The 27,472-nt window shown below is 44.8% G+C and overlaps 2 protein-coding genes across 6 annotated transcripts in view; one reads left to right on the top strand and one right to left on the bottom strand.

The window, feature by feature from the left end:
- Positions 1 to 3,131, bottom strand: part of LCLAT1 (lysocardiolipin acyltransferase 1) — a 112,045-nt gene extending 108,914 nt beyond the window's left edge. For 2 of the 4 annotated variants that reach the window (XM_018921031.3, XM_030236138.2), the window contains exons 1-2: positions 2,994 to 3,131; positions 2,759 to 2,852 (exon numbers count right to left, since the gene is read on the bottom strand). The gene's annotated coding sequence lies outside the window, so the exon portion shown is untranslated. Of the gene's footprint in view, positions 1 to 2,753; positions 2,853 to 2,993 lie in introns of all 4 variants that reach the window. The other 2 variants (XM_030236137.2, XM_030236136.2) reach the window with 2 other exon arrangements.
- Positions 1 to 27,472, top strand: part of LOC103821325 (serine/arginine-rich splicing factor 7) — a 1,055,603-nt gene that overhangs the window by 493,756 nt on the left and 534,375 nt on the right. The gene's annotated exons all lie outside the window — the stretch shown is intronic.

The raw sequence follows: 27,472 nt of genomic DNA, 5'->3' as shown, positions 1-27,472 counted from the left end.
CAGTGAAGCTACTAATTTTGCACTGGCAAGTAAATACTCTCACAGTTTTTAACCCCTAAGCATACAAGAACTCTAACACAAACAAATGTAATTAGTAAATTAAATTTATTGTATCAAAATAAGGTCAAGTTCACAAGTAAACTAGCTCTGCTAAGAGAAAAAAAATAGGAAAATTAAGAGACATTTTGGGTATGTTTGAAGAATTCTGCTATCAGAGCTCTATCACATCCAACTGTGCCCTGCTACAGCAAAAAATTGGACAATTCACAATGCAGAACTGTCTTTCAGGAGCAATTTACTTGTTAGGCCAAGGCAACAAACAGTAAAATCAAACTGTGAGCTTTTGCCCACAGTCAGCAGGGACCTGTTCCAAAAATTCAACTCTCCAAAGGTTCCATCTCCCCCTCTCTTAGCCCTAAGTGCTGACCAAGCACCACACGCACGACACAAACAAGCCAGCTCTCCTCAGGCCAGTGCCAAGAAAACATTGAACCAGACTGTGAAGCTCAGTGCCTCATGTCTGTGTACCCAGCACCAGGACCTGAAGAAACAAGGGAACAAGGAAGGGACAGCCTTGAACAAGACTGTAAGTGGAGAAGAGGAAAACGAAATAAGGAAAGAAGGACAGAAGAAAACACAATTATTTGTAAATAATGATGAGGTAGGAAGAAAGGATAAATTGAGACAAAGACTCTGCACATCCCAAGAAGCTGGAAGAAGCAGCCAGCAAAGTGTAAAAAAAAAAAAAAAAAGTGCTTTGGCAAAGCAGAGTTGGGAGGAGTAAGGGGCAGCAGCACACTGAAGGATGGGACAAGTGACAGAACAGAAAAGAAGAAAAGGCATACAGGAGACTGTCCAAACAAAAATTAAGAGAAGGAAACTCCATGGGGAAAACTCTTGGACAGAATCAGGCAGAAAGCCAGCAGAAGGACAAGAGGATTTGCACCTATGGCAGTTCAGATTAAGAACATAAGAATTAAAAAGCTGGCTTTACTAAAAATAGCTGCTGAAGGAGTAGAGACTGCAGGAAGAGATGAAACACATGAGTTTCCCACATGAGCAACTGGAGAAAGGGTTATGTGATCGAGCAAATCCTAACACCACTAAAACCCCAGGTGGGTGTGAAGATGACACCTTATTCCACTTCTAGTCTTCCTTCCAGATTGCTTTTATGGGGAAGATAAGCAATGCCATGAAAGCAAAACTCATTGAGACCATACCAGAATCAAGGTTTCCCTGCAGAATCTTAGTCTAGCTTTCATAGTAGGGTACAAAATTATATTCCCTTCAAGATTCTGCCTCACTGAGTACACATGGTGGACCAGCCCCTGAGGTCTAAATAAAGGTTTGTAAGTGACTTCCCTCAGTACAGGATCACTTTGGCAAGCAGTGAATGGAGAAAAAACCCTTGGAAGATGAGAAAGTTCCTTCACAGGCTTATACTCTGTTCAGTCTTACCACATATTCCCTACACATGGCTGACTTTTCTTTTTTTAAAACTGAAACTTTTCAGGAGTTTGAGGTGTAGTTCTGAATGTCTGAATGACCACTCTGAGATTTGGTTTCTCGAGGTACAGTTTCACATTATGGTTGACCCACAGCTGGGTTACATTAGCGCAGAAGGAGAAACAGCTTTCATTCGTATCAGAGCAAACACTCACTGGAATAACTTCCATCCCCATAAAACTGTTAGATCAACTGTCCCTGAAATCATACAACCACTAAATCCACTACAAAGAGAGTAACAAGAATCCATGGGCAGCCATGGAAAGGGGTGAGACCACACTTTTCAGCTGCAGCCCACACACTGACCAAACTATGAACTCACACTGCTAAAGGCTACCTTGATTTGCTGAGGTACAGCTTCCACTGCAGCTCTGCGTTCAGACTATGAGCTAATACTGTAAAACATGATTGCAAAGTCAACCAACTCATTTTAGATTTCTGTGCTCAATTTAAGACATATTTTGGCTTTTTTTTAATCCTAGTTTCCTATTTGTTAAGTAAGAAGCAGGACGGGGGGGGGGGGAACCATCTATTAATCTCTTTTTTACAGCGGAATAAGCTCATGCTTGAGAAACATTAGAAGGCTACCATGCTATCTACAACTGAAAAGTCCAAAAGGTCCAAAAGCAGAGCCTGGGTTGTGTCTTGGACGGAACACCCAGCTGCTATGAAGTAAGTGAGATTTGGCTATGCTTTCAATCAGTAAGTAAAATACACTACCCATTAGTGTAGCCCACTCCACGCACTAACAAAAGTAGAGATTATAGAAGTCCAGAGACCAAGAACTGCATTTCAATGAACACACACAAGCACCAGTGTGAAGCTGGACGCCCAGTTTAACTCCATCTATTTTTAGTGTGCAGCTTCTTGCAGCCGCAGCTATGTGCTGAACACCCCGGTTGTGCAAAGCTACGAGCCCTGTTGCAGCACTCGTCCTACATTTACTGCACAAGAGACCATTCAGGTCAAAGTTTAGCTTTGCCAGAGGGCACATCCAGCCCAGACGGCAGCACACACGCCAATGCTAACGGGAAAAGTGACAACAGACACAATAACCAAGGAAAACCACCCATTTACAGCTGGAAAAAACCTGACTGGCTTCTGTGTATGTACAAGCCCAAATAAGACACTCAGTTTGTTCGCCAAAAGGAAAGACACTAAGGATGAGATTATAACAGCAGGCCTCCGGTTATTTATTCCTCCAGGTGCAACAAAAACAGCAGCACTGAAACCGAGGTTTCGGGTACCGTACACGTCTCACACACACGGAACGCCTCCGCAGACAAGCTCAAGCGCTCTCCTCCATCGCCGCGGCTCCCGGCCGTCCTACAGCGCGGCGACCATGCCTGGGGACAAACGGGAGGCGGGTGAGAGAGAGACCCGTGGGCGACAATGACCCGGCGAGGCCAGGGGAGCTGCGGAGCCTCGGTTCCGCTGCCACCGCCAGAACCGCGGCCCGGCCTCCCCTCCGTCCGCCCCTCCCTCACCTGGGACGGGGCAGCGCCGCGGCGGGAGGAGCTCACGGAGCCGCCGCGCCACCGCCAGCGCCCATGGGCGCCAGGGCCGCCGCCATGTTCCCGCGGCCTCTGACCCCGCTCACTTCCGGTCACGGCGGTCACGCCGTTGCCATGGCAGCGCTCGCGGCCGGGCCCCCTTAAAGGGACCGCGCGGGACGGGGCCGGGGCCTGCGCGGCGCCGCGGAGGAGCAGCGCGGGCTCGGTTCGGCAGTGAGCCCAAAGGGACGGCGGCTCGCCCGCCCCACAGCGCTGCGCCAAGGGGAAAACCGTACTCCTGCTTAGCTGCGGGATTTGTCATTAAATAGCCTGTGCGGTGGGAGAGTAGTGGAAAACGACCGTGGCATGTTTTCCACTGCTGTGAGGAGATGGTTTGTCTAAACTTTCCCCGAAACGGGCCGTATTTTCAGTTTTTATTGCACCGCCTTTGCCACCGCTCACTGTTGATGGAGTTAATCTCTTTATACTCTTTCCACATGTGTGTTTTTATAAGGTAAACAAACGTGGTGAAACCCCCAGTCCAAGGGAAACTCCAGGAGGTTTTAAATAAAGTTTTATGTTTGTGTGAAACCAAAGTGAGTCCATGCCCGGCTGACAAGAGCTGCTGGATGGGGACCAAAGCAACCTGGGCTCTCTCTCCGATTCCACATCACTTCCACGTCTATAGATGAACATGTTCCTCTGCAAAACTCCTGCCAAGTACAAATGCCAGGGCAAAACCTGATCCCATATCCACTTAGAGATATATCCCATAGCCATTCCCCTTCTGGGATCCCATTGTCTCTTCCAATACACCTGCAATGATCCAGTGAGAATTTGCTGCCTTAGAGAGTACCTTTGTGGACTTGAGAATCAGTCATCAATTTGGTCAAGACTTAAATTTAAAATTAAAAAAAAGATAGGGAATGAGCCTTTGGGGAATCTCTTCCTAAAAGTCATTAAAATGTTGGAAAATCTGCTGTTGTCGCTTTTTGAGGGCTCTCATTTGTTCATTCTGCCTGGAGAAATAGAAGCTAAGGGGGGACTTAGCTGTTGCCTACAACTGGTGGAAGGTAATTGAGAAATTACCAGACTCTTCTCCAAGGTGCACAGCAAGCAGATGAGAGGCACTGATCCCACAACGCAGCAGGAGAAATCCTAATTAGTTAATAGGAAGGAATTCTTCAAAATTAGAGCAGCCAAGCACTGGAACAGGCTTCCCAAAGACCTTGTGCAATCTCAAACCCAGAGTGGACCGGGTCTTATGCAAAATTAACAATAGCATCCCAAATCCTTCAAAATGCTTTAGCTGAAAAGATGAAGGCAACTCTGTGTTGGAGCACTCTGCCTCTTGTGTCGGGAGGCTCTTTGTTGTGTGATTCACCTCAGCTGACTTGTGCTAACCAGGAAACAGGCATTTAGTCAGACTTAGTCACCAAGATTCTCTCCTCTAGGCAGCTCCACAAAGTGACCCATTCTGTCCCAAACTGTCTAAAACAGCTCAGCACATGCGGAGCTGAAATGGCTCACCTAGAGGTCTCTGTGGATGATGATATGGTTAAAGCCAGGTGAAATGAATCCTTGCTGCTGCCTCCTGAAAATAAGGACAAGAGCAAGGCAAACTGCTGAATTTTAAACAGCAATAACTTAGCATGAAAGACATAGCATCAGCAGAATGTCCCCAAGGGTAACATGTGTCGTGGGCTGTCAGCCATAGACTTGTGGCCAGGCTCCTGGGAAGCTTCAAAACTTCAAACAGAAACAGGGCAGTGATGGCATCTGCAATATCTGCAAAAATTCCTGGTGCAACACTGTAATGCTAAATGGAAAGCTGTCCCCAGATTTTTATACTGCTGTAGTCTAGGAAGGTGAGAGGGGTGAAACTGCAGTCATGTCTACATGTGGCTTTTGGTATTCGTACCAAAGGGCAGTCACAGTTCTTTTGATAAACTGAGAAAAAATGCATGTGGCTAATTGCCTCTTGGGTTGAAGGTCTCTGCATGGAAGAAATACATGGGCCAAAATGGGTTAATAAAATACTGAGAAAGATTTTCCAGGTAGCTAAGTAAGGAGCTTTGGCACTCTGTGCACCAAAATGTAGACCAGAATCTTACTGCAGCCCACTCTCTGCCACTTCCAGGGTGACCCTGGATAAATCATCTCACTTTCCTATCAGAGTAGTAAGAATAATGACATTTTTTTCTTGCTGAGAGTGCTGTCAGGAGATGATAATCAAAGTTTGTAATTTGATTAGAAAATGTGAAACATTATACAGCACTTCTTTCAATGCCAACACCTCGCTGTATAAACTTTCGGTTAAAGTTTTTTACTTAAAACTGTGAAGAAAACAAATTGGTAAGACAAACAGTAATGAGTAATGGTATTCCTGTTTTCCTTAAGAATCCCAGAGCAATTTTGTACCATTTGGAGATAAATCTCTTTGTCTATCACACTGACATGCAGGCAGCTGAAGAAGGACATGACATCTTTTCAAGCATTCACCATAGCACTCTAGCAGAAAATACAAAGGCAAATTTATTTTTCAGTTGCAACTACACTGGCAAAGTAGATAAGCACCTTGTGCTTTACACACAGACGCTGAAAGCTGAACTTGTGTGAAGTGAGTTAGTGTAGGCATTTTGTTAGAAAGCAAAAAGTCTGCTCAAGAAAAATACAGGCATTCATAATGCCCCTACAGTTTTTGTGAAAGTGGAAAGTACAATTTCTACAGCCAAAGACAACAGTGAGGGGAAGAAAAGAATGTTCAGTATTCAGCAAAAAGGAAGAATCCGGCTGACTGGAAATGTATGTGCATTTCAGAAGGCTTTGTTAAAATAATATTAAGGTACTGGCTTTATGTCCACAAAAATAATGCCATTTGATGCTGAAGTCAAGCTTTCCACGTGTTTGAAATAAAACAATATAGATTTAATTTAGCCACAAAACAATTCCTGTGGGGAGAGCTGGAAGCAGCAAGGCCTGATTCCCAACAGACATGCTTCCCTGTGCCCCTTAGCCCATCTCCATCCCCACTGCAGTAATTTTGTCTCCCTCCCACTCCATGGACAGCATCCTTGCAAAGCAAGAAGCAGTAGGTGCAGGTGGGCCAGTGACTGCCAGCTGCCAAGAGAAACAATAATGTTTGTTCAGTCAGGGCATGACTTTAGTTCTCACTCCTCTATCATAATGTCTGCATTAACAGATCTTGTAAGAGCATGATTGTTTCTGAGAATTCTGCCTTTCTGCCCTTCCATCAAACTTGAGCAAAATTCATCAAGAAGGTTCAAAAGCTCTTGGAAAGGGACTTGCAGACAGACTGAAAAGCAGCATGGCCACATAAGGAAAGTTCATGTGAGAAAACAGATTGAAAAACTAGAAAGTTGCCCACAATGGGGGGAAAAAACTCACAACAATTAAAATCCTTTTGCAAGGGGGTGAAATTGAAAATGATTGAGTCCTTCAAGTTGTATTAGCACCTGAGAAACAGAAAGGGAAAACAGAAAATGATACAAGCTGCTGTCTGTCCACTGGCAGGACCTGGAAACAGATGGTATGAAGAATTTAAGGTCTTCATAGGAACACAAGAGAAAGGAATTTTCTTTATAGCTGGGGTTAGCTTTACAAAACACTTTTTGGCTGTATGATTTGTAGCAGGACCCCTCCATTCATCTTGTGTTAGCTCAGCTGGATGACAAGTGGCATCATGGAGCTCATAACAAGTCTCCAAGAGGAGACACAGAAAGGAGGGAAATAATTTTAAACCCGTGTTACTAACAAGAGCAGTATGCCTAAAACATTTGGGGTTTTAATCACTATTGCTTAGCTCCGTGTTTTATTTGTGGACTAAGTCCCCTTGGGGCCTATATCTGAGCTGAGGGAGTGATAGACCATGTGGCACTCAAAGGGAAGAAAAGATAAACAGTATGGAAAATATCATTAGGCAGCCAGTCACGCCTTTCTATAACTGCCAAAGAACAGCAGAAAGATAACTCATGTTCTCCTGTTCCTTGGAAAAGCCTCAGTCACTTGAATAAAGAGACTTTCTAGGAGCTCTTGATGAGCAATGGCCCGGGCTGTGCTTGCATCAAATGGTTTTCAAACTAAGACTCACAAGCTACTTAGGGATCTGCTGTTTACGTGGCTATTTCCACTTCCTAAATCTCATCAGAATGTGTTAATTGCTTTCTTAATGGTCCTATACCATGTAAGCAGTTGCAAAATTAGCCCCAGAGATGGTATTAAATTATAAATTCAAGGAATGGAAGAAGAGGAAAGGATTGCATGAGAGAAAGTGAAAGATGAGAAGGGGCCAATAAATGCCCAGGGTGGGAGGTCCCCAAAGCCCTGTGCCCCAGAGAGCAGTGCAGATGTGACCCTCAGGGTCCATACTGGCTCTACTCCAAGGGCACCTTGGGATGGCTCTGCCCTCATGCCCATGCTCTCCCCCAACAACCCTCGTGTAGCTCACTTTCTGAAACTGCCATGCTCCACATCCACCTGGGTTTTTCTTCTCTCCTGGGTTTTCTAAGCAAATTTCACTGCCTGTGAGAAGAGCTAAGTTACTTGATGTCTGGATAATTCACCATCTCACCTCCATTTGCCTACTTTTCTGGAGGGTTTGAGATAAGGATATGACAAGCCTGCTTAAGGATTTTCACCTCTCCATCTGCTTGCAAAGAAAATCAGATATCTGAGCCCACATACCTTCCTAGGTGTGGAAATTTGCTAACTGTTCATAACATGCCTGAGCTGCACTTGTTAATTTTTCTTCCAGAAACAGCAGAAGTAGAGAAAGGGCCTTGACTTGAAGGGTATCAGCACAGCAGTGAATAGAGATTACCGTCACCAAATCAAAACAGGGGAGGCAGTGACAGCATGGAAAGCTTGCACTGATTTAAGCTGGTATAATATTTCTGGTGCCTGCAAGGTAGGTGTATATCTCTGGAGACAGACTAAGCCCGTTCTTATGCACAGCTCCATGAACAGCAAACAATAAAGGCCACTGTTTACTGCCCTACAAATATAGTAACTAGCACAGGTGATATAATGGATTTAGCTGATTTGGGAAACATTATGAGTTTAAATGTTTTTACTATCAAATTCAAAAGACATCTGTAGGTACAACCATAAAAGGCTATTCAATAAATTACAGGATTTTTTAAAGTCTCCAAAGCTGAAGAGAAGATGGAGTTGATTCAGAAATGTTTATTTGATTTAGTTGCTGTTTGGTTCACAGGAGACTCCCCACAGGGGCAGTAAAAACCAAGGCTGCCTTTTTTATAGTGCAAAGATTTTACACTGCACCACTCTTCAGTCTGTTTAAACATGCCCCTCTCTTGCCTCAAATACTAAGAAATTCCATTCATCACAACTCAGAAATTTTAGAGATGGAAATGATCTATTAAGCTCTGTGATCCATCTCCTAAAAAATGCAGGGTTTCTCCCTATAGTGCATTTGTATTTTTAATGTTTTGTCCATCAAGTTTATAAGGTCACAGTAGTGAAGTGTACCTTTCATTACATTTCATGTTTATGTCAACAAATAGTATGGGGTTGCCTAATTTCAGTGTAATTGGTCTTATGGACGTACCAGGGAAAGGAAGCAAGCAGTAGCCAGCATAAATGGCAGATGCCAGAATCAAGAGGGGTTGTTTTGTTGCTAAATGTGATCAGTGCTGTGCACAGTGAGCTTTCAACTATTCCTCTTTGGAGAATGGTCATTCTAATGTCAGTCATTAGCAATTTGCTGCTAGTCACTTGGGAACAGCGTGTTTCCTACAAATTGCTTCTATTAGTCACCAGTTCTTGTCCAAATAATTGACTATGAGAGAGAGAGCCTGTGTGAGATGGGCGTTAGCAGGGTAGCAGAGTGGATGAACACATTGTTATAGGACACACACTTTATGTTTTTGAATGCCAAAAATTAGTGGAATGGGCTCAGATCTCTTTTATGCTGGGGTCAGGCTGGAGCTGCACCACCGAAGTCCAGTGGAGCACTTTGAAAAGCCAAGCCTAATGCACATGAGGTCAGTATCTGGCAGTAGTACAGCAGCACATTTGCTTGTCTCTGAAATGCAGTCACCTCTGGCATGAAACCTGGCAGCTGTTTCACATAAAATAGTCAGGATGTGGACCAATATCCTTCAGGAAAGGAGGAAGAGAAAGAGGAAGAAGAGCATGGAGGAGTCTGACTAGTTTACACCCTTCGTATTCCTGTCATCTGCCCCTTTAGTGAAAGCTCTTCTACACAGTGTTGTTAATTCAAGTACCTGCTTTTTTTGACAACCTTTTATCTCACTGAAAATAGGTGTTTTGGCATGACAGAAAATACAAGGAACAAAAAAATTTCACTTACCTACTAAAAGGAAAAATGATGTGGAAAAAAAAATCGGGTCACACAGTAGCACATCAGGAGTCAGCTATGTCATTCTCGTTAAGAGCTCCATTCCTCTCACCACACCATCTGAATACATTCTGCTTTAGGTTATTATTGATGGACTGCTCCTCTGGTCCTGCTGTCTTGGTTTGTGAAGGCTGAACCCAACAGAGTATGGGGCTAAGATGTTACAAATGCCCTCCCAATAAAACTCATGTCACAGTTATAAGGAAGTGTCAAAGATTGTTGATAGGGTACTTCTAGATGCAGAAAAGGTTGCTCTGAGTTCATACAACTAATTCTGGAGCCTCTGAGCTCCAGAATGTGACCCTAATGCAGGTGACAGAGGTGTGGAGAGAGAAGCAGCAGAACCTTTGAATCCAAAGCTGCCAATCTCTGGACTGATGTAGAGAGAACTAGATGCCAACTCCCCAAACTCTGGGTAGGAACCAAGGAGGGTACTGGGAAACCAGAGCTTAATTATTGCTGTCGTGGGAGGAGGCAGCAAGAGCAGCAGGACAATGGATGGGGGTCAGAGAGGGGATAGAGGAGCCGGCCTTACATAAGCCATTTCTCCAAGTTACACAACGGAGTAAAGTAATAACACTAATGCACTTTTATAATGCATTCCTACAGAGATTTAAAATGCTTTGAAAAGATAAGTAAATATTGTATCACAAGGTGGCAGATGGAGAAACCAGAGCAATGAGGAAATTAGTGGCTTCCTTGTAACTGTAGGGAGAGTCAGAGTTGTGGTGGGGAGCAAGAGAAAGGTCTCTGGAGCCCTCTGAGCACTTGGGCACAGTCTTCCAAATGCCCAGGTGTGCTGGACAGGAGGAAAACTGGCAGGTTAGGAAGAAATTTTCCCTACATCAGGAAACAAATCAGAAACAAGAAATGCATTTTTTCAAGCTGGAAAAAGATGTTTGGTGAAAAAAACAGAGAAACATTTTGGTTCCCAGGATTTTATTACCTTTTCTAGTGCAAGCCAAAGGATTCTATCCAAGTTTCCAGAGATTATTCCTCACAGGAAAAGCAAAGCTTTTATAAAGGACATAGCAATGGCACAGTAAAAACAACAACAATAATGGAAAGATGTCTTTTGTTTAACCACCTGGACACATCCTGCACGATGTAAATAAGATGTGGAATAACAGGCTCCAAGAGACAGGTCACAGCTACAGGGCTTGTCAGGCCAAAGCAGCAGAGTGAGACAGAGTGAGGTGCAGGTGAAGGGTGAGGAAGGGCAGTGCTCCCAGGAACACAGGTCTGCGTGGGCTCTTTGTGGTAAAGCTTCTCTTTGTCATCAGTGCCAGTGACCCTTAGGAGTTACCTGCTTTCCCAAAAACTTACTCAAACCACTTACTGATTTTCCACTGACAACAGACTCTCCAGCCCTCCTTACTGCTTCCCTGGGCTGGACTAGTCCCTTTGGGGTTACTGTGGGGGAAGTAACAACCTCGGGAGCAATCACTGGATGCAGAGGGACCTCCATCCTGCAGAGACTGTGTTCTGTGCCTTTGAGCACGTCTGTCTTGTGCAATAAGGAATGTGGAGGTCACCTGCTCATCCCTGGCTATCAATTGCTGTGTGCTGAGGACATCCCCTGCTCTTTGACTGCTGCTTTGCTGGTCTTACAGCTCGCAGTCCATTTCTGCTGCTCTGCCTCTTCTCATGGGTGCAGCCGCACTCCTTCTCCCAGGACAGGCAGCTCCTGTGCTGTGTGTCCCCTCTCCTGCCTGTGGTACTGCTGTGGGCAAGACAGATCTTCCAGGAGAGATTTTAGCTGGGGAGGTCAGATTATGTGGCTCAAGACTTTTCCTGCAAGACAGAAATTAAGCTTTCACCAAAATACTCAGCTCTCACCCCTCCTGGACTGAGAGGAGGGCTCAGCCATGCAGCCAGAGGTAATGCTGTACAGATCTGTAGGAACAGTCCTGTGCTTTCTGTGTTCGTTCAGCTTTCAGGACTTAGGGAAAAATATGTGTCCTATCATATGAAATGCAGTAACTAATAAATAATGATCTGCATTTCTGCACCATTTAGCAACTGCTCATGACTGCAGTGTTGTAACAGGTCAGTGAGCAGACAGGTGTTGCCCCCATTTCTGACTGGGGACATGTGGAGCACAGAACCATGGCTGAAGACCATTTACTTTTCCAGAAGGGGTGGTGCATGGCCTCCTTCCCTGCTATAGTCTCTCCATGGGCAATTCTGCTGCCAGGAAGAGCTGTAATCTCCCCTGGGTTGGGAAATGGCACAACAGGCACGTGTCCCCATCACACTCACTGGCTCACTCATGCAGCAGGTTTATCTGCGGGTCTGGAGGGGAGCAAGGTAGCAAAGTGCCAGCCCTCTCTGCTGGAAAGTCTGTACCAGTGGCTGCCAGGAAGACTTTGGCCATGGTTACATGAAATCCAGTGCTGTTTGGTCAGTCTAAAGCTGACGCTCTCTCTGCTCTGGCTCATCTGGACAGGATCCGACATTCTGGGCGAAAGCGAACGCAGCAGTTGAAGCTGGCACAGAGGGGACTGAGCCGGCTTCAGAAAAAGCATGTGGCTTTCCAAACATCTTGCAGTCCAAAGCAAAACCAGCAGTTCTGACATGCTGTGAGCAATAAACAATGAGCTTTGTCAGCATGTCTAGAGGAAATGATAATTCCCGGAGTGTGAATGATGAAACGTTAACCAAGATGGAGACTTTGGATAGCATTGTGGTTAGGAAAGCATATGTGCATCAGTGTGGAAGAGCTGACACTAACGCAAAGAGCCCTAAGACATAAAAATCTTCCAGGTCTCTCAATTTACTGCCCAGTGTTATTTTCTCCTGTTCCCTGTGTGAAGCATAAAGCACTGCTTGTGCTTGAAAGGGAGATTTGCAGTGCTGTAACACGCACCTGAATCTGCCCCTCTGGCTGCAGGGTCCTGGCTCTTCATCACCCAGAGCTCAGCGCTGCCATCAGCCCTCTGAGGCACACAGGGCTTGGTGCAGGGTAATTTACTGTTGTACCTGCATTACGAAATTGGCTGTCCCTCTTTTCTCTTTGAATTAAGAGTCAGCTCCACTCACTTCAGTGTAATCGAAAACCTAATGAATCAGGGGGAGTGTTTTAAGGTTACAGTGACCTTGACAGAGACCTGCTAGCCCTGTGCTTAAATATTTTGCAAACCTGGCCAAAAAGTGTCAAAGAGCATTTTTCCCCTTTGCTTGGAAAATGTTAAAACTGTTCTCAAACCATGTGAAATGTTTCCAGTCACTCCAGCAATGAACAGCATTGACATGCATGTATTAGCAGAAAACAAGAATAACTAGAGTCAGAGAAAATTACGCAATTATTCATAGTAATAATATTAATTTCACAATGTCATCGCCTTAGGGGCCTGTTGCAATAAATAACCTTGAGAGTTATCTCAGTGTGTGTGACAGAGGACGTATGTGCAGTTGAGATCAGATTGCACAATAACTTTTTCCTGATGTGCCCTATGAAACATGGAACCTTGATCTCACTCACCAGTCACCCATGCTGGGGTTGTTTTAAGAAAAATGACATTCAGAACCATTATTCAAAGCTGGAGAAAAAGAAAAAAAAGAAAGACTCAGCATTCTGCTATGGCTAGTGTTACCCTCAGGCATTTCTGGCATGTTTCCGTTGTAAATTCATTTTACATGTGGCCAGGAAGTACAACATCTTGTTGCATCTTGAAAAAAACCTACCATATTTCTTCCCTGTTGCTCATTTCCAATCTACAGAAGCATCTGGTGGGAGCATGTCAGAATATCTGTCACTAAATGTAAGAAGTTCAGCCCCCTGTGCACTTTAATGCCTGAGTCTCACTTAAAAGAACCCAGTCAAATCATATTTTACTCCTCTACTTTTATAACTGTGACTTTTTTTTTTTTTCTTTATGCTGTCTTTTAGAAGGACAATGTTTTTCTACTAAATACTGTTTTCACCACTGTCACTTCTGAGCAATTTGGTTTTGGACAGAGATAAAAATTAACACTGTTGCTTTCCAGGAAAATCCTAGAACCTTAAGTTTCCACCAAAACCTGGCCCATGTAACCAAGTTTTGAGACACCCTTAGCAAAAATACTACACAGGGAAATGTGATAAAAGGCCAAACACTCCAGTTTATGTGAGTGGTACTGCAGGGCTTGAGATGATGGCTCCATGCTGTGGCATTTGCCAGAGGGACACAGGTTTGTTGGGGAGTATGAAAGCTCATCTTTAGTGTCATAAACTTGGCCTCTCTCCCACCTCTTGTTCCTTTCTATTCCTCCCTCTCTGTACCAAGCCAACATCTGCATCACCATTCCCACCACTCTCACAATGGCAACACCAAAAAATGTCTGCTGATTGTTAGGAGAAAGGTAAAGAGCCATTTGCACAGCACAGAAATTGCTTTCATTGCTCCAAGTTCCAAGCACCATAGTCTTGTGCACTTTCTGCTGGCACAGTGCCTGTCCACTCCCTGCCCATGAGTATGGACCTGGCGCTCTGTGGTGACAGAACTGGATCATTTCTGCCATGCTCTTCTCCCATGACCTGCCTGTTTCTGTCCCCATACCTTACCTCCCATGAGGGTCACTGTCTCCTGGTTAATCTGGGGACTGAGTTGTGAATAAGACAGGTTGCATTTCCAGTGCTCAGGCTGGTTCCCCTGACACAAGCCTCACACTTACAATAGAAGCAGGAAAATTTGAGAAAATACATCTGATGTAATTAGTGTAACCTTTCTGCCAGGTGGTTAACAGCAGAGAAAAATGTTTGGATTTAATATACCCATGGCCCCTCTTGATAAAGGACTAAATTCCAATCTCCACTTAGAAACCTGAGAAAACTAAACATACCCTCCCCAGGAGCTCTTAAAGAGATGGATTTCCACCACTCACTTGCATTCCCAGATCTTTATTAGGCAAGAGGGAGCAGAGTCATAAAGCCAGGCAAAGCCAGCAATGGCAATATATATCCAGATAATGAGCAAAAGAACCCACTTTTTCAAATCTCTTGGCAGAGGTCCACCTCCCTTCCTCCTGTCTAGTGAATAGGTGCCCCAAAGAGAGCTCCATGGCTCCAGTACTTCAGCCAGGGTCAGGAGCAGGGAGCAGGCCTACCCAAGGAGCAAAGAAGGACCCCAGCTGCCGGTACTATGGACAGAAGAACTGTCAGCTCCTGCACAGCCACCCAAGGACCTGGTGAGAACACACACTGATACAGCTCAGGGTGAATCAGGCCACAGAGGGGCACAGAGTTGCAAGGCAGGAGTTCAGACAGCAGAGTGCCATCAACTCATGTCCTCCAGTTGTCAACAAACTGGTGATGGAGTGCAGTGTACTCACACCTCTACCTCCTTGTGGAGCCTACAGGCAGAGTTAGAGGAAGAAACATTATTCCAGCCCTTTTTTTGGCATGCCATGAAAGCAGTCCAGGTGTGCAAAGGACAGACCACTTTCCCATGCAGCTGTGATGCTGCTTCCTCCAAGGCTCTATCATAAAAGTCAGGTTTTCATTTCAGCGTGTCCAAAGCACAAGGGTCCTTAAAGCTCTGGGCCTCAGACGGCTGGAAAGGAATCACTGTGGTCTCCAGAACTGTTTTATCTTCTCAGTTGTGCTTTACTGGGAGGTTGCATCATGCCAATTTGGAGGTGGGAACATCAGCTCTCCTGCCTATTGGGTTGCTGTAATCTGCTTTGCCCACAACTTATAATTTCAGACTGTTTGGAAGCTGCTGCTTCATGCTATGTTGTGCCCAGGGCAGTATTTACCACGAGAGGGATTTCCACCTGGGTGCCATCATTTACAACTGCTTATGAATGATGTGAGGTTGAAGTTGTAAATGCTGATCTTCAGTCTGAAAGTCCTGGAGGATTTAACATGTTTAGTCTATGATAGGAGACTGACAGATCTCTAATTACAGAGTCTATTACTCTCCCCTTCCACTTTGTTTTACTGAGTCTGTTTGGAGTTTACTGAAATACCCATGGGCTGGCTACCAATTCAGTGAGGTCTAGGATGGATTCTTCACCATGTTTAGCTAAAGCTAAGTTCAAAGCTAAGCATTACTCTCAGAGCTGGAGCTGTGGAGTTAGAAATTATTGGGAAGGTGTATGTGGAAAGTCCTACGTGTGGGGGATTTGGACATTTTCTAGGTTTTGTGTATTTCAACCTTTTGTCTGATTAATTTATACATTACATCCATTCTAAACCTAGAAACATAATCAGAAGACCTAAAATAATCCTTCTGAGATCCTTTAAACCTACCTTTCCTGGAAGAAAAGGAAGGTGTTTTCTCCTTTCACAAAATCCTTCATTGCAAAAATACACAGCTTTGAATGCAGAGCAAGAAACAGCAGGAGTCAGGAGTAAAGGAGGAGACTTACATGGAAAAGATAGAGATAGTCCAAGCAGAAGCAAAGGGGTGCCATGAATTGTCCATGGGCATTTATCCAAGAAGATTTGCTCATCTCTGCCTCCATCAAACAGGGATGGTGCCCAGGGGAAGCCACGTTGACTGGTCAGTGTCCTAATGGAGCAGTGAAGAGCATTATTTGGTGTTTGGATAACATGTTCTCTTGGCTGGCCAAACACATTGTGTGAAAAGGACACAGGTAAGAGAATCTGCCTGGGCAGCTTCAGCGAGGAACAGAACTCATTTTCCCACCCATATTCATGTGTTTCATTTTAGTTCTCTTCTTTTTTCTCTTCTTTTTTCCATTCCCTCCCCTCCTCTTTTTGTTCCAGAAGGCACCCATCCAAGTGGCCCCACGAGCTGCCTGTGTTGTAGAGCTGTTTTCCTGCAGAGCAGCCATCAGCTGGCAGCAGCTGGTGGGGGAGCTTGGCAGAGGGAGCTGTGGTGACCTCTCTGCTGGGGCTTACACAATGCCATGGGAACTCCTGGAATGGATGGGAATGATGTACACAAGAGATATTCCTGGGGCCATTACACAGTGCTGGAAGAGGCTGGATCGCAGCGGTCCTATTAATGTCTTTCATTCATCTCCAGTGAAGTCAACAGTTGAAAGCAATTTTAAGCACTTGGATCATACAGAATATATAAATACCTGTGTTCTGTCTAGCTGTAACAATTCAATGATAAGTACGACTCCCTGGTGAACGAACAGGATATCACAGGCTTATTTTGTCTTCCAAATGGGTCAAAGTTGAATCTTTTACTGGATTTCCACATTTATTTTCTCTTAACAGGTTAGATTTTCCCTTGGAGAAGGCATTGTTATAGTTCTCAGGCTCATGATCACAACAGAAACACCTCCAGATCTTCTGAAGAGAATTAAAACAAATTTCTAATAACCTGAAATTTGGCTCTACATTCTAATGAACACCTTCATTTATATATATATATATATATATATATATATATAGTTCAGGTTTATTAACTCCCTATATATAGATCCAGTAACCTTGAATCAATATGTATCCCTTCATGACTACTTTAAGAGGTATTAAATTCATTAACCTTTATAGGCAATAATGACCTTTCCTGTGGTATTCTTGTCTTGCACCATTATCTGAAATAATGAAGTTTCAGCCATTGTTTCAGATATATGATTTTCAAAAGGACTTTTGGTTTTGTTAGAAATGATAAAAAATGTTCATAATATCTTAAAAGAAAAAACATTTAGCATTTCTTTAAAATGGTGCATTTAGAGCATTTCTAAAATTTTCAACATCCATTTAAAACTGCTGAAAATTTCACCTGACAGCTGGTTGAAAATAGTGGGAAACACCAAAGCGAGCTCAGGAATCAGATTGTTTTGCCTTTTAAAAATAAGGCAGTGGGATAAAACAAATTCTGATCTTAGCATTAGACTTTCAGGCAGACTGTAATAGGTGTGCTGTGCTTTCCAGTGTGTTTTGGAACATGTACTCCAAGTGCAATGCATGTATCTATAGGTTCACACACGCTGCCCAGTTTTCTTCACTTGCATGTTCACCTGAGCCGTGTTTGGGTTTCAAAGGATGGGCATGCAAATACACATTCATGTGCCTGCACCAGATAAATCCAGCTCTGAACATGCACATGTATTAAATGTAGAATTTGTGCTTATATCATAGCTGCTGCCTTGTAATCCAAGATCTCAAAGTGTTTGGAAGTCATTTAAATACCTCATCCTTTCTTCATATATTTCACTCAGTTCTGTTCTTCTCTCTGTCCACACTAGATAGGTAACAACTAAGCCTCTCATCACTATTGCAAAGTGGATATATTTATAAGTTTCCTGGTGAAGTGAGCTGATTCCCCCGGGTCCTGGAAGGTTAGCAGTGATAGGAGCAACATGCACATTATCACTCTAAACCGTGTACTCATCATCAGAGCTGCCAACCAGAGCTGTGATCTCTCCAACATCTCTTTTTCACCACACACATCTCTTTTAGATTTTCATGTCCTGCTCACCATCCTGAAACAGAAGGAGAGACATCTGAAGCATCCTCAGCTCTGAAAATGGTTTGTTCAGAACCTCCCAGGATTCAGCCTGATTTTGTCAGAGGGAACACAAGCATGGTGATTGTCAGCTGTGTGAATCCCAAGGGAGGACCACAGGATTCCTGATAGACATTTGATGAGTCAGACACAAAACTATCAGCATCCCAGGTCTGCTCTGAACATCACAGAAAGTTTTAAATAAAGTTTTAAATTAAAAAAAGAAATTCCATCAAGGTTAATCTTTCAAAAGCCACAGTCCATCTGGGTGCCTTCTTCCTTGGTTTTAATTATGAAGACTGTAATCCATAAGCAAAATATGAGTGAGATGTAAGCTCGCTGCCATTGTCTTTAATATTTTGCTTGCTAACAGGGCATCTAATCCACCATGAGCAGGAATTCATCAAACCTCAGGGACTGTCTAAATCACACAATCCCTCTAAATGAGCAGTAATCTCCTGCATGGAATCTTCAATCTCATGAACTAATAAGTGGTGCTAAAGGCTCATTTGCTCTGGGATCTCCTGGCAGTGGAGGGGATGACACTGTACCTAGCTCCAGGCACAGCAGAGAGCAGAGCCCTGGGACAAGTGTGAGCAATGAGGCAGATTCCTGGCACTTTTGCCTTGTGGTAAAGAGCAGTTCTTCCTTGGCACACAAGTGCTCTGCCAAAATTTGTGAGCATGGACGCTGGACTGAAAAGATCCCACTAGTGGTTTCAAGCAGTGGCATCAGTAATAATTTCCACACTCGGCTCTTTTATATAACACTTCCCTCCCTGCTCCCCATGGAATAAACAGTGGGACTCAAGGCTGACATTTTGCAGATGCTGGGAGCACGGGCAGTTCTGGCAGTGGCAGCAGAAGGAGAAGGAGGCAGCAAGGGGGAGAGTCACAGGCAACTGAAATTCATTACTTGGAGAGGTCGCAAGGGTCAGTGACAGTGGCGCTGAATGGATTTTTCCAGCCGTTTTGAGATGAGATTTGCACTCTGTAATCTGAATGCTTTTATCTATTTCTGAAAATAGACAGGAATTTTTTCCACAGGCTGCTCCAATCTGGCCATGGAGATGCAGGGAAGGATTACAGGGATAAATTCAGGTTTTGTTAAGCAAGCATAGCTTTTCCAAACCAAACATAGACAGCATTCTCACAGCACAAACATGTGTACAAGAGCTCTCTTGTCGGAAGGACACGTCCCCTTGTGCAAGAGATGAAAGTGCGAGGTGCCGTGCACAGCCCTGGAGCCCTAAACTCCTGTTTTGTATTCTGTTTGCCTCTCCAAGCCAGCTGTACAAGAGCCAGTGAGGTCTCTCCAAAGCTGCAGAGAATGATCTAGATTTGTTTCCCCTGCTGAACCGACAAGTACTAGTTTACTCAGTGATTATTTTCTGTATCACTCACATTTTGCTACAGTTGAGTTTCCTCTCTTGCTTAGTCATGTCCTCTTCTGGCAGCGGTTTCTCTGAAAAGAGAGCTGATTCTAGAAATTAGCTAGGACAGAAACTGTCAAGTGGTGTATAACAGCACTTTCAGGGATGAGGAATTGATAAGAAGCCAGCTTTATTTACTAACTTTTTCTATTCAGAATAGAAAATATGATTCTAGGGCTTGGTTTTAGTGTCACTAAAATGTTTTCAGCTAGAATCAAAAGGATGTGCTAAGGTGTGGATATACTGCTGTCATGGGGCAAAATAGTATGGGATAGCAGGACCTCCAGTTGCACAGCATCCACTGTGTTCACAAGGTTTTACCACTTTCCTGGTGTGCCTCAGTGCCACCAGTCGCATCTACAAGGAGCACACCTGCCCCGATTTGAGTCACAGAGTCATTTTCCTTCCCAATTCCTTCCAAATGCCAGTAATTTCCTCTCACCTGCACTTTAGCACCCCCACTTTAAATACAAAACAGGTGCTACGAAGCACAGATGTACCATTTATGGGTGGGAAGAGCTGGGTACTGAGCTGTAACCCTGCCCTCTCAGGCTGCAGGCTGGGAACATGCCATTGATAGTGGCCAAATGTTTGTGCTGTGGCAAGTGTTGGGCTAGCAGATCAGGAGCTTTCCTTACTGTCCTGCCAGGCGGTGGCTCTGCCTAGCCATGCCCTGGTGGCCCATAGAGCTGCAAAGTAAACACTTGGGAGCAATAACTCTTGGGAAAAGCAAGGCAAAGGAAAAGGCAATTCCATTAGGCACTGCAGTCATTGATGGTAATAAAGCCTTTTGGTGGGGGGTATGGATGTGCATGGAAAACTGTACACATGGCCAGGGCCACAGCCGAGCATGCAAGGGCTGGAAAACCATGCCAGGAGATGAGCTGCTGAAGCATCTTGACAGCTCTGAAAGATGATGGTGACTGACTGTTCCTTGGAAGCCTCTTGGAGAGCAGGAGAAAGGTCTCTTAGGAGGCAGCCAGATCCACTGAGCTTCAGCTGTTTGACAGAGGTTTAGATCAGCCCTTCTCAATGCAATGCGGCACGTCCATCAAAACAAAAAACCAAACAAGTTAGCAAGTGCAAAAACCCATTGGCATTCACCCATGCCCTTAACATTCACCAGCAGCCTCTCACCATCCTCCTGTCTGTGCATCCTGCCATTTGCCTGAGCTCAGAGCACAGTTTTATTTCAAGCCAACAGCAAGCACTGCCTGGGGAGGCCAGACACCTTCAGATGCAGCCGCTCAGTGCCACAGAAGATGAGACACCAACCGTTTCCCCTTGGTGAAATACTGACAGCAAAATTAGTTGAATCCGTAATTTGGAAATTGTTTCTATGATTTACCAATCCAGTCAGACTACAGCTCTAAAAAACACCTTCTTGGACAAATGAAGACACTAAAAATATACCCTAAGGAAGTGTTCTGAGGAATTTTCCTGTGGGGCAGGATGTTTGTGCAGATGGCAACCTAATTCTAAGATTTAAGATGGTGCTTGGGCTAGCAGACTCTCCACACTTGCTCCTAATGATCCCACCAGATGCAATTCCCCACGTAACAGCCTTCCCACAGTGGTGCTAGAGGGGCTCTCCGCTGTCAGACCTTCAGCTGGCTCTTCTGCCTCTCTCCCTGCCTCCCCCAGTAAACAAATAATGGCAGACTCCTGTTCAGCCTTGTCTATTTTGGGATCTCTAGAAGTCCTACTGATAATCACTGTTATAAATGTTTACACTGATAGGAGACTGGCCCATATTGTACAGAGATAATAACAGTACAATTTGATATTCATGAGGTGCTGATGATCTCTAAATATAGAAACTGAGTAATTATTGCTGGCATTATGGGCTGGATTTCAAAAAGCAGATAAATGGAGAAATGGATATGCTATTTATTGCAGCTTCAACAGTAACAACAGGAAGGCTGTCTCCCTTGATTATGCAAGGGCCAGACTGCAGAAGGCAGAGCTCATGGCAGAGGGTGAAGGGTTGTGTTAACTACCAATGGGAGGGAAAAGCACAGCTATGGAAAAGAAATCTGAAATGCACCCAAGGCCGTGCTCAAACCAATGAACGTAACTGTGCAAGATGGCAGTGGAAGAGGTTGGGTGTACCAGGAAAACCCATTGTGACTGGACAAAAACATCACAGACTTTTAAACCAAAACCTCTTGAGGAAAGGCAAAGCCCTTGGGCACCCCAATCAATACCTGTCTGCAGCTGGAGAAGGCTGCCAGGGTGCAGTGAGAGCACGCTGGACCAAGATCCCGACCATTTGCATCCCCAGGCAGTGAGCTCTGGCCTGCCCCTGCACGAGCTGTGGGGGCACTCAGGGCTGAGCAGGGGGAATGGCATCCCTGCATGCTGGCTACTGAAGCAAGTGCAAGCTCCTGCACCTGACTCAGGGCCATGCCTGGTATCAATACAGGCTGGAGGATGAAGGGATTGAAGGCAGCCCTGTCAAGAAGCACTTGTGGGTTCTGATGGATGAAAAATTGGACATCAACCAGCAATGTGCAGTCCCAGCTCTGAAAACCAACTGCATCCTGGGCTGCATCCAAAGCAGCATGGCCAGCAGTTCAAGGGGGGGGTGATCCTTCCCATTTTCTCCACTCTGGTGAAACCCCACCTGGAGTGCTGCATCCAGCTCCTAGGCCCAAACATAACAAGGACATGGATGTGCTGGAGTCAGTCCAGAGGAGGCTACAAAGGTGATCAGAGGGTTGGAGCACCTCTCCTATGAAGACAGGCTGAGAGAGTTGGGGTTTTTCAGCCTGGAGAAGAGAAGGCTCTGGGGAGACCTTCTAGCAACTTCCAGTACCTGATGAGGGCTTATAAGAAAGATGGGGACAGGCTTTTTAGCAAGGCCTGTTTCAAAAGAATGCAGAGTAATGGTTTTAAACTAAAAGAGGGTCATTCAGTTTAGACATAAGGAAGAAGAATTTTACAATGAGAGTGGTGAACCATGGTAACAGGTTGTCCAGAGGGATGGTAAGGGCCCCATCCCTTAGAACATTCAAGCACAGGTTGCATGGAGTTCTGAGGAGTCTGGTCCAGTTGAAGATATTCCTGTTTATTGCAGGGGGGTTGGAAGTGACCTTTAAAGATCTCTTTCAACCCCAAATCTTCTGTGATTCTGTGGATGTGTGTGTTACATCATTCCCTTTTTCTGACTTCCTTTGCATCATTTTAGGAAAATTTGGATCTTACGAAGAGAAAATAATAGGCACTCAGTGTTTCTGATGAACAGGATGCTGGTTGACAACAGAGTCCTTCTATACAGGTGCAGACACTTAGCTTTGGGCATGCAACTTGGTATTGCTGAGGAAATTCCTGGCAGCATCTCTGCCCTGTCAAATGCAGTATATCTCAGGGTATGTGTTTGGGGCCATGTCCCTCGCCCAGTCTTTAAAGGATGCCAGCAAGGTTAGGTACCTAATGATTAGGCAGACCCCCATCTGTCTGGAAGCATGGACTTTGCAGTTGCCACAGCAGTGGTACCCACAGTGCTGATCACTGTGCTGGCTGAACTGCCAGAGCCATCCAGGGTCTGACACTGTTTTGTGCAGCCCTTCCCACCCACCCCTGTGAAGAACCTCACCCTTGGCTGGTGTTTCCACAATAGGCAAAGCCAGATTTGCTTCGACTTTGCCCTTTACCATCTCTATGCTGAACAAAGTGCTCACCAGTTTCTGTTGCTGTAGAGAAAAACACATGGACTGTAGCCAGCCTGCTTCCCCAGAGAGATCAAAAGAAGTGAAACCTCCAAACAGAACAGGGCAGGAACTGTAGATTCACCTGGGGTTTGGTTGTTGGTAATGACTCTTGACTACAATCTACTGAAGTGAGAAGAGGAAGGGATAAATGTTACCCACCAGTAGCCGACTTTGGTCTGAAAGTTAATTGCAAAGAGGATATTTCTAAGACCAGCAATTCCTGAACCAGTCTCCTTATTAGGTGATTCTGCACTCTCAATTTCTCCAAGGTTTAAGGAACTCATGCTTGTATGTGAATTTCACATAGATCACCCCAGCAGATGAAGAGCTAAAATTATTCACAGGCTCTGCTGCTACTCTTCTGCCCTTCCCTGTACCTTCTCTGTGCTTACTACTGTACAAAAGGGGAGAGGGGAAAAGAAAAGAGAGAAGAAAGAGGGGAAAAAAAATCTAAAGAATCACGAGTACAAAAAAAAAAAAATGCTGGTAAAACTTCATAGCATGCACACAGTGTTTAATATGTTCCTGTAAGTATACAAATATTGACTAAACTTTAAAAAGTAGTATAGTTAACTGAAGTGGGTTATTCTGTGTTGGAGCAGAGGGAGTCAAAGTTCCCTCAACTTTTACAGCTCTTTGTCAGACAACACCTCAAAGTTTTGATTTAAGTTTTACAGTTGAGGAAACCAAATTGCAGAGAAGTTACATCACTCAGCCAAGAACTGCAGCAGATCACTGGCATTATTTCCATGGGAGCTCAGCCTAATTCTAAGTCACCAGCATTCCCAGACAAGAAGGGTCCTGGTTAAACTGGACACATGTGGGATTTCAAACTAGTTGCTCCCAGCAGCAGGAGCTACCTGGCTTTGGGGAAACTCTCCTGTGCTGTGCTTGACTCTGTGTCAGGATGGTGCAGAGGAATGAGTGGCTGTGACCAAGGCAGTGTCACAGTGACTCCACAAATGGACCCTGAGCTCTCAGACAAGCACCAGGCTTGTCTGCTCCAAATCAGCTCCCACACAGACAGAGTCACAAGGCATTTTGCTTAAATAACTGGCAGGGGATGTTCTTGTTGTTGAATGTGTGTTTCAGTTGGATAGAATCTGCTCAGCCTATGGGGAACCTGGGCTGTGGCAAAGGCAGATCAGAACAGCAATTTTTAATTAATAATAATAATAATAATAATAATAATAATAATAATAATAATAATAATAATAATAATAATAATAATAATAATAAAGATATTTCAAGCCTAATTCTTACTCTGCTTGGGGAGGAGCTCTCTGCCCCGGGGAGTTTTCAGGCTGCTGAGCCATAACAGCAGTTGCTGCTTCCCTACTTGCTGCTCTTAAGCAATATATTGCTCTCCTAGGCAGGTGATGATGGAGGCAGAGCACCACCTTCTCTAAAATTATCCAAAGTTCCATTCAGTCAGTGCAGCTTACAAAAGAACCCTCAAACTGGGATGCTGCTTCAGAGCTGGAGGACAGAGCCATTCAGCCTGTCATTTCTAGGTCCCCAAGGGTCTTGGAGGAGCTCCAGGGGTCCAGCACAAGACACAGAAAACTGGGTGTGCTGGCAAGAGGACTGGATTAGCTATGAGAGCAGTGTTGCTCAGAAATCTTTAGGCCCCACAAATCAAAATTCTCAAGAATGCAGTGCTGAGGTCTGCTGCTGTAAGCTTTGTGAAGTAAAGACAAATCACTAGTCTCTAGGGACAACACTAAATTTTGTATAAGGGAAAAATGTGACATTCATTTGTAACTTCCAGGTTTTTCCAGTTCCCATTTGGTCACATTTCAAGGTTGTACTTTCCAATTGCAGCTCTTCACTATTGAGCTTCCCCCACACACAAAATATGAATTTTGTACTGATGAGGTCAATGATTGGAATCTTCTATTCAAGAATCCTTTCTTCTCAGTCTCAGATGGCCACAGGCTGAGCAGCTATGCAAGTCTGAAGGTCACCAGCATCCTGTGGCAACAGTCAGTATTTCTTACCAAAATCATTTCTCTGTGCCTGAGACCTTGTCCACCCCTGCATTAATCTGGTTGTGTGAAACCAAGGGGTAAAATGGAAATGGAATAGGAATGACAGGTCCTCAGAGCTGCTCTGACAGCACTTTATTTGGTGCCATAGTTGTGGCTAAGAGCTGGTACCTTCTGGGGTTGGAATAACTCACTATTTTGTAAACAGCTCCTTTGAAGCACAGAGCAGAGGAGAAGAGAGCCCAGAGAAGAGGGTTACAGTGGGAAAAAAGTGGGAATCCCAAATCTTCCCTTCTCACATGACTTGTCTTATGCACATTACAGAGAAGTATGTCAAAATTGTGTCTTCACAGGCAGCCACAGGTCAGTCTGCTGAGGGTGGGAACAATGAGAGTGGGACAGGGAGGGTGGGAAGTGGAAATAATCATTGTTTTTAGCTCACATCAACATGTCCAAATCAAACCTTCACAGCTATCTTTCCTCATAACTTTTTCCACTTCCACTACCTGCAACTCTCCCTCTGGAATGAGTGGTGGAAACAGTCCTTGTGGGTCGTGAGAAAGGATCAGACCTCTAAACATGTTGTTATTCCTGTTTTCCAGCTCTTGGCACTCACAAAAACAGACAATTAAATAGAGCAGGTAGCAGTCAACTGATCCAGCCGTCCCAGCAGGTACAGGGAGTTCTCTGTGAGGAACAAAACTGCTGGAGTAGACATTTTCCCTATTGCATAGTCACTTGTTATGCTTTACAACCAAAGCAATGCAGATGTTGCAAAGAGACATCACCTTACTAGAACACCCTTTCCTGCATCTTCAGAGTTATTGCTGGATACTTTGTCTGCATTGCCCTCTAACAAACAAACTGAGGAGCAAATCAGCATCTCTCATACTTTTAAAAAACAGTCTGGGGTTTGTTTTACACATGTAATTATACAGGAGATAAGAGAATGGGCTTTGACTTTGATCCAGGTTGCTTGTCATGAATAACAAAAATAAACATCAATACCATGTAACACACATACACCCCTTATCTAGTATGGACAATTGTGAATTTATGATAGCCTTACACCTTAAAAAAAAAAAAAAAAAAAAGGTTTCTGCCTTCCTGAAGCCCTCAGAGCTACGGGGTGTGTTAGACACAGACACCAAAGTTCATTTGCTGCTTATGCACCATCACTCCTCTCACTGAGCTGCTTGGAATTCTCCTCAAGCATTTAGAGCCATCATGGCAGAATTAGTTTCAAAGCACAAAGAGCAAAAACATGTGGAACAGGCCACACTCACTGGAAGCTGTGGGAATAACTTGCTGTGACCTTGCCATTCCCTGTGTGTGCTCTAGAAGGGTTCTGTGCACACACCTGGTCCAAACAGGGGAACAGGAGAAGGTGAATGGCAGAAAGGAGCCCACATCGCCTGCCCTGGGGGTCTCTCAGGTAGCTCCAGGAGCCAGGACATGGGAGGAAATTAAGGGAGAAGGGAAAATACAGCAGGGAATTATTATAGAAAGGGCTTTTTGCTGTCCCTGAATGGACAGGGCTTTTGGCTTGTGGGAGGAATTGGGCCCCTTTGTTAGCTTTCCCCACTGCTCCTCATGATTTCATCAGTTGAGCAAACTCCTTGGTTTCTGCTGGGAGAAGAGCTGCAGGAACTTATGAGGCCAGGCTGAGGAAAGGACTTACAGGTGTCTCTTGGAGTAACTTTCCATGGAGGAATCTGTCAGACAGAGATGAGAAAGTTTCAAAGTAAATCAATATGTAGTACATACGAAGTACAGAAGACCTCCAGAAGTTACACTCCATGACAGCCTTGGTCAGTGAGTCTAGAACAGGACAGGGGCCAGCAGAGGCTACACTGCTACCAAACACAGCAGAAGTCCAGGACAAGCACATAGAACATCAATCTCACACTCTGGCAGCAGCCCCCAGCCGACAATGACATGGCAAACAAGTTACGCCAGCCCCCAAGAGACAGAACCTGCAGGAAGGATTACAGGCTTCCAAGCAGAAGCAGTACAGTCCGTCATGTCTTCAATCCCACATCACTGTGGGGACACTCTGTGCCACAACTCTGCTACCCACTGAGACACAAAACACCTCCTGGCCTGGCAGCTTTGGCTGCTGCACAGCAGGGCTAGTGGTGAAAATCAGCCTTTAGGAAATGCATGGCCATCCCACTAGGTTTTGCTTCTGAATGCTACCACTACTCTCAGAGAAGCCAAAGCCATCACAATCTTTGCTGTATGCATGGGGTCACTGGTTTGCAGTGGTCCCTGCTGCAGCAGCATCGGGGCTCCTGGGCCAGCTGGTCCAGGGGAGGTGACCCAGCTCAGACCCCTACGTACAGGTGCTTTAGTGCAGTCATTGCTCTGCACTGCCTGAGTAGAAATTCAAGGTCTGGCAGCCTTGGGAGGTAGAAATCAGGGTCACTCAGTAGTCCTTAGACAACACTACAGATAACACCTGGGTTAGGCACCTCTGGCAGCTCTGGGGACAGCGAGGAGAACATAAAGCTGCCTGCAAAA

Source organism: Serinus canaria, chromosome 3 (genome assembly GCF_022539315.1).
Source record: "Serinus canaria isolate serCan28SL12 chromosome 3, serCan2020, whole genome shotgun sequence".
NCBI lineage: Eukaryota > Metazoa > Chordata > Aves > Passeriformes > Fringillidae > Serinus > Serinus canaria.
Note: the sequence above shows the minus strand (reverse complement) of the source record. Positions and strands in the feature narration are given on the sequence as shown.